Raw genomic sequence first — 13,002 nt, 5'->3', positions numbered from 1 at the left:
CTAGACGAACATACATATATACACTGCAGCCGAGGGATTTTCGCGTTAAGTACTGGACATTGGGAACGGAAAGCCGCCAGCTAACGAGAGATTAAGACGATTTGTATTGCCTGATTATTTTTGTAACTAAGGAACATCAAAAGGGGAACTGATGGAAAGAATGTTTCTTAATTAAGAAAATTAATTACAGGCTCAGTGAACGAGCTATTCTTGCTGCGAAGAATAAGGATGTCTATCAACTAAATAAGAGTGGTATTGACAACAGTCGTTGCTTGAGCTGGTCTGCTCTTTTACCAGACTGCCAGGCCACTTGCTCACTTTGGTGAACACCACTAATGTTATTCAATCCGGCATTCAAAGTGACAACTGTTTAGCTGAGGGAGAGCGGGAGACCAGGACTCAAATCGTAACATCCGTTCACCGATCGAAAACCATACGAAAGAAAATTACGTGATACGTCAGGCAGTATAAGCTGAATGAGACAAAGACTACGTTCACGTACGTCATAATCTGAAAAATTTGTTTTTACGTGACGAGTAATACGATATCGTATGTGACGATTCGAGCCCAGGTTTAGAGTTGTGGTCGAGTTAGAGTAGATGAGGAGGTAGGGATTACCTTTGCGAGTGTTTGTGTATCGAGCTCAATGCGTCCGTATGATTTATAGGTGCACATGAAGTCAGCCACGCACTTCATATACCTGATATGCGAGAGAGAAAGAGAGAGAGAGAGAGATATGCGGGTAGGCTGATGAAGCGGTAGCGCAAGATGTGACCGTTTCACCGTGTATTCATTGTGGGACTCCATTGGAGGAGTCATGCTCTAGCTGCCTTAGGCTGCTGGGAAATGAGCTGGGATTTATCCAGGGATGCATTCGTGCAGAGCCCCAGTGTGGTTTGTAAGCAGTAGCTTAATACCATGCCAAAAATTACTCAGGGAGTGGAGTGTGGGTGATGCTCAAAGCACCGTGTGATAGCCAAGCTGGGTTAGCGTTGACCATAGCTGAAAAAGCCAGCGATTTATCACTTCACTAAGTTCAGCCAAGAGAAATTTGAGAATTGCATAAAAAATGCATACCCAATTAAACACGAGCGAAGTGCCTTTAAAAACAAGTGGGTCTGTGTGTTGCTTTTTGTTTAAGCGGGAAATGCATAAGTCGCTTAAATAATAACATATGCGTCGATAAACACCGTTGTGGAAGAAGACGAATCAGTTAATTATCCAACAGAATTTTTGAAATCGATTGATCTTCCATACTGAATTGAAAATAGGTGTACCAATTATAACGTTGCGGAATATTAATCAGCTAAAACTCCGCAACAGTACGCGACTCGCAGTTAAGAAATTGATGAAGAACGTAGTGTAAGTAAAGATTTTTACGTGGCCTTTCAAAGGTGAAGAATTCCCATGATTCCGACCGATACACCATTTCAATTTTAAAGATTGCAGTTCCGAATTCGATTGACATTTGGAATCACAATCACTATTGCTCAAAGTTATCCTTTGGAAAAGTATGGTTTAGAGTGAGATGCGGATTGGTTCTTAAGCTCGGAACACTTTGACGACGGCAAGCGACAAGCAGCATCTGTCAAATTTTAAATACACACGTTCTTACGGACACAATTATTTTGACGACAGCACGACATCTTGGCTGCAGGACTGCAATTGTCGACGTCGCCAAATTAAATCTATTTCTAATTTTGCCGGCGACAATGAGTAGATGTAGTGCTGCAAAGTTAAATTGTCGCAAAATTAATCACATATTCTTGATTGTTCATGTTTTTCTTATTTACTTAAATAAAAATACACAATTTGTGAAATAAATATACCAAAATGTAAACTTTAATATCAGCTTTTGCTATGTCGCTGAGGTCTTCAAAATGTTTAAGAAGCTGGCTTCAAGGCGACATTTGTCGACAAAATGATGTCGCTGTCGTTACGTCGTGAAGTTGCAGTCGTCAAAGTGTTCCGAGCTTTAGATGTTGCGTGTTCCCGTGTCGGCAAACCAANGAAAAGTATGGTTTAGAGTGAGATGCGGATTGGTTCTTAGATGTTGCGTGTTCCCGTGTCGGCAAACCAGATATCCTTGATATCAATGCAGAGAATGGAAACACGACGAATATTGTGTGCACACAAGTACTTATTACAAAATCAAACTCATATGAAACGTATGCTTTGTTTCGTTAATAATTTATCATCCATGTAACAGGAATATGCCACAGCAAAGCGTGGCAGGGTATAGCTAGTTATTAATATTAATAATTGTTGAAAGTGCACTATACGCTCTTTCAACAGAAACTTGTGTTGCCCCTGGGGGGCTACTCTGTAATGCGACACGACAGAGAAATGCGATGCGATAGGCAATCACCCCTGTGTATTACTTACGATGTGTTTTCGCGAATGCGAACCATTTGTTTTCGCATCGCATTGCAGAGTAACCCCCCAGGTATGGCTAGTACAACTTCCATTAATTGTATATAATAATGGAATGCATTCTCATGAAATTATGGTCGTTAGTATTTCTCAGAAATCTTTATAGAAAAACATCATTCAACAGCAATATTTGCGGTTCTACCTGCAGATGGGCATAGCCCTCACAATTATTGCAAGTATCTAGAAAAATTTCGCGTATGAACAACAGCGAAAATGCTTTCTACCTAACATAGAATATAATAACACCATCGACAAAATTTGTTTCACATGTATACATAGTTGTAGAATGTACATATGGCCGATTATTTGACTGGCTACTTTACATTCGTACACATTTTTTCTAAAGTATGAATCAATGGTCCAGTAAATAACACATAACCAACTGGGCTTTTTAGGTGATATGATTTTAATAAATCCTTGGGTTTCAAAATTATAGGCATTCGAATGTGCACTGGCTACGTTACACTGTTTCGAAGTTTAATGATGGGTTGTGTCAGAAAGTTTGAAATTTCTGCGAAACGGGTGTGCGAATATACTATTCTGTCATCTTAAACAACTGTTTGAGCTAAAATTGGGATCTTCTATTGCAGGATTAAAAAATAAAACTCGTTTAGGCAAATATATGGGCAAATCTAAAAAACAGGTAACCTTGGTGTTATTTAGCTTTATTTTCACTGTTGGAAACAGCTTGAGCTGGTTGCTTTTGGATATAATTCATTGGCGTATACTTGAAGCCTCAAAAAAAATTTGGATCAATTTGCTGCATAACTTTCGAATTATAGGTGTTTAAATTTAAAATATAATGAAAACAAGTGAATTTTTTATGCAATTTTTAAGAGGGGCAAAATTAATTATGTCATAACTTTTGAAGCACACCAGATTCTGATTTGAAATTTAATGGGCATTTAGCACTTATGTGTATACTTCATATGTAATAGGTAAGAAATGTGTGCATTAAAAAATAACGAAATGGCAAGTAACTCAAAGTCTGTAATTCCACATTTCACCATTTTCAACATTTTCGGTTTATCGTGTATAGTTTTTGAAGCATTTAATTCTAAGAACTTTTTAAGTATGTATTGTATTCTACAAACAATTACGAATAATTTGCTACCTTAGCAAGAGGTGTGCTTTCAGAATAAACCAACTTTTAAAGATAAAATATTCTGCGATCTTGAGCGTAATTTTTATTTCAAAAATATCTTAAATGAAGGCACATTTGGAAAATACGTCGAAACGATCTGAATATTTTTATAACGACTAGAAGTGTGTAAAAACCCCAATTTACTACTTTTAATGTTCCTTCTTGTAGTCAGAATATTTCGAGCGTGGTATCAAATCAAATTGTTTTCGACAAAGGTTCTGATAGTTGCTCTTACCTAATTGGAGCCTTTTAAATTCAATGGCGTCCCCAGTTTTGCCCGATTGTCTCCACTTTTGGAGATAGCGGTACTTGAAACTTTGCTTAAATTTGAACTATTTTATAAAAAAACCTCCCTCAGTATGTATTTTAACATTTGCTTCACTATCTAATAAAATCATCGAAATCGGTTCACTCTAAAATCTAGCTCCCATACAACTGATTGTCCAGAGACTTTGTTTTGCGTTATAACTCCTCCAATTAAGCAGGTAATTTATTTAAGGTATTTTATATAAAATAACGAAGGACTGTGCCTGACAAAAATTAATAAGTTCACATTAAAACATATTTTTCTCAAAAATGCACAAAGTGCTTATGCAAATCTTTTGAGCTTACTAATATATAAAGCCTTGCGGTTAGAGCTGGAAAACAATCGATGTTTGTGGCCATCGATGTACTATCGATGATTCCCCAGTAATGAACATAAATATATATCCTTGGGGGTGGAATTGTAAAACTATTTGGTTAAAATATTTTATACAGTGACTGATACACATATAATGTAATACATAGAAGCTAAACCTTAGAAAACTGGCCTCCAAAAGTATATAAACATAAATACATATGCGGTCTTAACCAGAACGACTGTGAGTTTGGCTAAATATTTGATGGCCTTGTAGATATAACTTGTCCAGTTTAAATGTGAATTTTTATACATTTAATAGTTGTACGATTCTGGTTTGACCATTATTAAATGTAGAAACCATTACTTGAAACGACCAAAATATCAATATTTGGACAAACCCTCTGCCGAAAAATTTGACTGAATAATTACCATAGAAAGTACAAATTAATTGGTTGCCAGGGGATTATTTAATTTGGTGGTACTTTCAGTTCAATAAACTATTCAACAATTATTTATTAACTGCTATAAAAGATTTCACGAAAATCAATCCTTCGATAGGTGCATTAATAGAACCGCAAAATATGTAATATTTCATGGGAAATATCGGGACATTTCTAAAGCATCGAATCCAAAGATACAATTTTGTTTTTAGAATAAAAAGACATAGTAATACAGTTTTATATAAAACAAAACAAAGAGAAAAAACTTTAAAAATTATCGCAAAAATGTATACACACAATATACATACATATACGGTGGGAAGAATGTACATAAGTAGGGAAAAACCATTTTAGCAAGTTTTGGCTACATTCCTTTGTTCAAAAAAGGTTTTTTTTTTTTTTAAGAAAATGTAACTTACTATATAAAAAAACATATATATCAGTATTTCAAACTTTGTAGAACATTTATAAAAATTTGACGAATTTTAACAAATATTGATCAAAATTTCTACATCTAGAATTGTTCTGAGTATGCAGTTTTGTAGTCCATTAAATTTTAGTATAACAAAGTGCAAGTTTGAAGTAGCTTGGACTTTCCGTTGACTTTTGGCAATTTTTTGTCCGCGCACTTTCTTTGATACAAAGTATGTTCGACAGTTTTTTTTAATGGAGAAAATGAGCAACATCTTGCACAAAAAAAACGGTAAGTCCTAGCTACTTAAAATTTTACTTCGTATTACTAAAATTGAATGCGCTACAAAACTGCATAATCAGAATGTTTCTAAGAGATCCAATTCAAAAGCTCAAAAATCTCTCTTCTCTATTTATATATTCGCCATTGTATATACGGCTTATATTTTTCATATCCATGATTTTTTTGAGGTAATTAGTATTATTTTTGCTTTTAACTTCATTAAATTCAAGATAGAATCGTTTCATTAAAAAATTTTACAAATAATTATAACAACCTTAAAAAAAATTAGACAAGAATGATAGACTGAAACATAGCAAAAGCACCAGTTTGACAGAATAAAACATAACCAAAGATCATAGAAAATATTATATTTTATGTCCTTTTTGATAACGAAAGTGCTGCCACGTTTGTACGAAAAATTGTTTTTGGGTCGGAGTACAGGGAGACTCTTACTAAATTAATAAAGAAAACAGTGAAACTCGGGATTTAATCGGTACAAATATGAAAATTCGGGACACTTATACGTCCCGACTTAAAAAGAAACTACAGCGGGACAATTTTCTCAAAATCGGTACTGTCACACCATAATCGGTACGAATGGTCACCGTATATATCGACCGCTTTGCGCAAAATTATCGTATGTTAAATTTTTTATGAAATTCACTTTTTTATGCAACTTTGTCTTACAACCCATAACGCATCACCTGTTCAAATATTACGGCTTAAATCCCAATAGCTACCCCAAAAATTGACTGTAAATTGTATCGTATGTGACAATGAATTTTTTCTTGTGGGCGATGTGGGCTAATGTAGAGACCCTTCTAGAAAAAATTTCTTGCGTTTAGTTATATTTCTCAATAATCCCAGCATAACTAAACTTTGGTATTGATGGTGCTAGCCAAAGCAGAGAAAAATACAAAAAACACTTTCCTGTAAAATTAAATTTTAGTAACATACGATAATTTTGCGCAAAGGGTAAGGAGAAAATTTTTTATTAAGCTACATATATTGTGAAGAATTCCATGAATTCGGTGAAATTTAGTTTAGTTTAGTTTAGTTTAGTTAGTCTTTCCGTTATCCGATTTAAAAAATTTTTCGAGGGTCACGTTTTTATGGCCAAATTAACCTTTCTGGGCGGAGTCTTGCTTTGTAGGACATTGAATTATTTTGGGGTCTGGGTTCAAGCCCAGGTCAAAAGCAACATCGAAAAAAGAATTTCAAAAAAGGTTTATTCTTAACAGCGGTCGCCCCTTGGCAGGCAATGGCAAACCTCCGAGTGTATTTCTGCCATGAAAAACAGCTTCTCATAAAAATACAATCGCCATTCGGAGTCGGCGTAAAACTGTAGGTCCCTCCCTTTTGTGTGACAACATCAAGGTGCACGCCACAAATCGGAGGAGAAGCTAGGCCAAACACTAACATATGTGTAAGCGCCAATCTATTATTATTATTATTATAAAATACTATCTAACGCGCATTGAAATTTGATATCGTCTACTGTGATCTAACATTTCTACTGCGCAACTACCAAGTTGAGATTGATTGATTTGTAAAAAAATAGGGATGGGCGTATATTAGGCCGTATCAGTTTATATGAATGAAAAAAAAAAGTTGAGTGTGTGTCAGTTTTACTTGAACATTGGTGTTGGGGGAAATTTTCGGGTGTACAATTTTATTTCGGCACCCTTTAAAAATAGCTAAAACACGTTTATGTCGCCGAAAAGGTCTCGCTCAGGACTATAATTGGCCCTTAAAAGGTTTTGGCCCTAAATGCCGTTTTTCATTTATACTTTCACAAATTTTGGAAATGCTATCCCTAGCATTTAATTTTTAAACTATGAATGTAAAGCTCACAAAAAATGGTTAGGCCTTTGCTAAAAAGTGTTAAACTTCATTCACAAACAAAAATGTTTGCAAATTATAATTATTTTAATTTTTCGGGCATATTCATTGTGAAAATAAAGTCGAATCTAAAGTTAATGGCAGCTTTTTGACATAAGTTTCAATACAACTAACTTTAGAGTCGACTTTTTGTCGACTACGAATACGCCCCAATGTTTTAAAACTTGTGTGGAGGTTTAAATTTTTAGTTTTTTGCTGGGGTATTTTGGAACGAGTTTCCGTCATCCTTTGTCGAATTTGGTTTGGAGACAACCCGATTTCGGCGTTGTGCCATCTTCAGTGTCTCTTTTATTGAACTTTTTAATTTAAAATCAAAAATAGAATTTCTTTAAAGTAGTTTTACTGTAGAAGCGGTCGCAACTGTAAAAAGAACAAGCTACCAACAGAAGATGCGATACAATATTTAATTTATTTAAAACAGAATGGCGTTTTAAATGTGCCGAAAATTCGAAAATTAGTTCAATATTCACCAGAGTTAATTAAAAAACTTATTGAAATTCGGGAACGAGTGAATATTGATTTGCAGACTCACAATTCGCAAATATATAAACGCGGTTATGGAAAAATATTCTTTTCTTGCAAAAAATTCCAACTGAATAGAAAGGCAAAGAATAAAATCGGCTATTCCGGATCTCCATATATAAATCTGGGATAGATTTGGGAAAAATACCGCTGTAGCTACACAAATGCCGTTCTGTTTTATTAATAATAGTAATATATGGGCGTTTACATAATAGCTCTGATCCAGTACTCCATGAACTTACAGGATTTTACACGAACTTGGAGGAAGTTGCAGGAAAAATGTTCCCGTACTCCAAAATCCTGTAAATGAGAGCGACTTTTGGAGAGTTGTGTAGAGAATGAAGGTGCAAGATTTTACCCGAACTTTTTCTTCTGGTAAAATCATGAAAAGTGTCAAGCAATCGCTGGTTGACGTTTTTACAGGAAAAATTGTTTTTTTGTTCCCGTACTTATTGTTCTTACTCACTTTTTACTCTCACTTCAGAGAGTAATTTTGCTGTTTGACAGTTTTACAGGATTTTTCCCGAAAAGTATTGGATCAGAGCTAATATGTTAGTGTTTGGCCGAGCTACTGCTCCAGTTTGTGGCGTGCGCCCACAGTTTTACGGCGACTCGGAACAGCGATTGTGTTTGTATAATACATCCTGATTGTTGGTAATTTGTTGCTACGATCGTCTTTACAGAAAACTTTATACTTTCAAGAAAATGATTTTTTGATAATAAATATTTGTTTTAAGCTAATCAAGGCAGAAACTCGCTCAACTTTCGAAATTTTTTCCCAACTGAGTTACAGCCGGCCAAGTATACCAACATTTTTCGATGTTCGAGCTATTCCCATACAATATACGTTAATTTATAATTTATGAAAAAATTAATAAAAAAAACATTAAGTAATTAATAAAAAAATTTAAGATTATCGTTAATTTCTTCATGATCCGATGATCGGATTCAAATCAAATTAGTATGGGACCACCTTCCCTTTATAGAAGAGTGTTAAGAATTATTGAAATCGGTTAACGTGGTCTAAAGTTATGCGGTAACAAAAAAAAAATCTGGCGAATTGATAACGTTTTCCTTTATGTGATGTCGGTTAAAAATGTAATACTCCACACAAGTATTAAAATTTTTTGTTTGCGGATAAATCGTAACACTTTTTAGCAAAGTCCTCAAATTTTTTGAGAGCTTTAGATTTATAGTATAAAATTAAGAAACTAGGGATAGTGTTTCCAAGTTAGTGTAAGTATAAATCAAAACGAGCCATTCGAGGGCCAATAATAGTCCTGAGCGGAACCTTTTCGGGGACATAAAAGGATAATAAAGCGGATATCATATAAGAAAATTATAGCAAAAACGCGATTTAGCTGTTTTTAGCAGGTGCCTAAAAAACAAAGAATCTTCTTGTACGCTCGCCCAAAAACAATTTTTCGTACGACGACAAGAATATAAGTGAGCCGTAATGTTTAATGTTTATTACTTTTTATGAAAGTGTGGCTCGTTATCTAGCAAAGGCTATGAAAGGCAGAATTTGAAACTTTGTACAAAAATTAGCAAAATTCGTCAAAGTCTCATAAAACTTTTGAGCTTTTTAATTAGATTTCTTAGAAACATTCTGAGTATGCAGTTTTGTAACTTATTCAATTAAAAGCGCAAATTTTAAATAGCTAGGACTTACCGTTGCTATTTGGTATATTTTATGAAGCTGCTACTCATTTTCTCCATACAAAAAAATTGCTGAACATAATGTGTATGGAAGAAAATGCGTGAACAAAAAATTGACAAAAATCGACGGTAAGCCCAAGCTTCTTCCAACTTGCACTTTATTATACTAACATTTATTGGGCTACAAATCTGCATACTCAAAAACATTAAAATGTTTCCAATTGTGATAAGCATTAATTAAAGTTCGTCGAATTTTGATAAATGTTCTACAAATTTTAAAATTTTGATTTACAGTTTTTTTTTAGATAGTAACTTATATTTTCATAAGAAAACAATAAACATTTTATTTTTTTTTGTTTTTCTGTTTTAAATAATACGCTATTAAGCCTTTTTATTCTAAAAACAAAATTGTATGTTTGGATTCGATGCTTTAGAAATATCTCGATTTTTGGCCACGGAAATCTGGTCACCGTACTTATAGGGCGTTTGGATTAATAATTACTATATATGTGTATATGTATACTTGTCTCTTTTTACGCGGATTTGAATTTATGCAGTTTTTCAAACCATTATTTCGCAGTAGCGATTTTGCTTTTTTGAGATTTTTTATTATTTTTTTCAGTGTGTAAAAGACAATGCTTCTGATAAATAATTTGTCTTTGTATTCTTACATAATAATAATAATAATAGATTGGCGCTTACACATATGTAAGTGGAGCTTCTCCTCCAATTTGTGGTGTGCGCCTTGATGTTGTCACACAAAGGGGAGGGACCTACAGTTTTACACCGACTCCTAAAGGCTGTTTTTCAAGGCAGAAATACACTCGGAGGTTTGCCATTGCCTGCCGAGGGGCGACCGCTGTTAAGAAAAAACCTTTTTTTCTAAATATTTTTTTATGTATTCTTACATAATTCATGTATTTATTGTGGTATTTTAATTTTTTTTTTTGCTTAAAATACAGATACAATTTTATTTATGTCATTAATGTTCGGTTTTACATGGAATAATAAATGTTGAAGTGAAGAAATAAATAGTTGTTTTTTGCTCAATAATGCCTCACTGGATTTTTTAATGCGGTTTTTTAGAATTTTTTACATGGAGTATCTGAATTTATGCGGTTTTTGAAAATGCTGGAACGCATTCCCTGTTTTTGTATAAAAGTAAAGAACTTTTTTATGCGGCTTTCTAAGGAACGCATGTACAGCATAAAAAGAGACCTAAGTGTACCTATGTATGTATATACCATAGGGTGGTACAAAAATGAATGTGAAAAGGTAAAGTCGGAGAATATGCTCTCACCCCCTAGGATTGTTCTATACCGAAAAAATATATCCCTATTTGTTATTTTGAAATGAAAAAATACTTAAGAGTTCGCTCAAAGCGCTCAAAGTTCTCCCTGTTTTTTACATAAAAAAAACCAACTTTTCGTATAAATAGTATAGAGTTTTTGAAAATCAATATTTTTTGATCGGAAAACTCTGTTTCTCTTCAGGAGATTCCCAATAATAATATCCATTTTTTTATTTAATTTTTAATTAGACAATTGTTTAATGAATTTTACTTTAATAGGAGCTTGCAAAATTTGCAAAATCTCTTCACGTATATACAATATAATTAATTTTGCTGACTATGTTGCATGTGTCGCACTTGTCGCTTGTGTTGACATGCATAGATTTGCTGCATGATTTGATTTCAATTTATTCGACACTGTCTTCATATGTCATTGTGAAGCATATATGAACTAAAGATGGGCACGGGCCGGGCTTTTTGCAGAGGCCCGGCGGGCCCCTTCGTAAGCCCGCGGGTACGGGCCGGAATATTTGCTGTCAGCACGAACTCGTGCGTTCATAGGCGTTCAGTAAAATTTCATGAAAGCACGAATAAGCACGAAAAGGCCCGTTGCTAATACTACAAATTTAGATAAGCTTTTGTTTTTATACAAAAAAAGTAGTACATATGTATTTAAAACTCTTTTGATAAGAGAAAACGAAAAAAAGAAATATTTGGAAACCGATAGAAAAAATAAGATACTTAGTAGTTTTGTTTACATAGCAGTACATAAAATACCTTCCACTTTTTCTACTTCCCAGAAAATATATTCAGCCTTATCATGAGTTTCATTTTCCCCGAACCGGTTCACTTTTCATATTTGGTTTCCATGGTTTTACTATGGGCGGGTGAATTTTTTTTCAGGCGAAACTCAGGGTAAGGCAGATTATAAAAATCTTTGATGTAAAAAATTGATTCGCTTAAGTAAATATACATACATAAACACAGAATGAAAAATATTTACATATGTATACATACAATAAAAGTTGGCTCTTTATTTCCGGGCTGGCACGTGTCCCGTCGTGCCGGGCCGAGCCGGGCCCCACTAAAATTCTTAACGCGCGAGCTCGTGCGTGTTTTTGAAAGTTGATTTTGCACTCGTACCGGACCGGGCCTGAAAATTTAGGCCCGTTCCCATCTCTAATATGAACGACATAGTTAAAGGATTCACAACTTTAAAAGCTTAAATAAGTGTTTATAGATCTTGAAACCTCAACCATCTACTTTTTAACATTGTGAAAATGCATAACATGACTTTGATGATACTTTGCTAACCCCATTAATATATTCTTTAGGCGTTTACAGTTTACGACATACAACAATACGACACTTACGACACGGTTGTGAATACCCCAACTATGAACTGGCAATAGCATGATGTGACACATGTCGCTATGTTTTATAATTCAACATTTGCAGGCCTTTATTGTTTATGTACCGGACTCTAAGATTTTTTGAGCAGTGTGGCTAAGGAATTCATCAATATTTATTACAAAATTATATATACAACCGCTTTTTGGCAAAGAAGTGTTTTTTTTAGGAAATTTTAGGAAAATGGGGGTGACAACGTCCACTTATATCATATATTTGTATCTCACTACTTGACCGATCTCGACCAAATTTGATATGCACATTTCGATAAGGCTTCTTAAGCGCCGTATTGAAAATTTTTGAAATCGGACAAAAACCGCGGGCTCCACCAACGTAACGGGAATTTCAAAAAACTCAAAGTAAGCTATATATTTTAGAGGCAGTAGGTTTTGTCCGATTTCAAAAATATTCAAGACGGTGCTTAAGGACGCTAAGCACAACGTGTGTACGAGATTGGTCGAGATCGGTCAAGTAGTTTTTGAGATACGCATATATCACAAAAATGTGGGCCGTGGCACCCCCATTTTCCTTAAATATCCACAGAACCCACTTATTTGATAAAGAGCGATTGTAAATATCAATTTGAATAAATATTCTACATAAAAAATATAAATTCAAGGCCGTATTTAAGAAAAGTCGCCTAACTTCGACAATTTTTATTCTATTGCAATAAATGAGCTATCAGTTTATTTAAAAAAAGATTTAATTTTATTTAAATTTATTTTGAAATTGTGGAAATTGTCGATGGCCAAAATTTAAAAAATTAAGAGAAATAAGTGTTTTTTATTTTACCGGACAAAAAATTCCAACAAACCAAGTCCGACAATAGATTATTATACACCATTTTAAAGGCCTATATACCCTCTTCTCATATATATTCGATCT

General features: G+C 34.1%; 1 protein-coding gene across 11 annotated transcripts in view; it reads left to right on the top strand.

The window, feature by feature from the left end:
* crol (crooked legs) overlaps nt 1-13,002 on the top strand; it is a 148,184-nt gene that overhangs the window by 104,344 nt on the left and 30,838 nt on the right. The gene's annotated exons all lie outside the window — the stretch shown is intronic.

Source organism: Rhagoletis zephyria, unplaced genomic scaffold (assembly GCF_001687245.7).
Source record: "Rhagoletis zephyria isolate East Lansing unplaced genomic scaffold, Rhagoletis_zephyria_1.1 Rzeph_scaffold_00661, whole genome shotgun sequence".
Classification (NCBI taxonomy): domain Eukaryota; kingdom Metazoa; phylum Arthropoda; class Insecta; order Diptera; family Tephritidae; genus Rhagoletis; species Rhagoletis zephyria.
The sequence above is the reverse complement of the archived record's forward strand: the minus strand, read 5'-3'. Positions and strand labels throughout refer to the sequence as shown.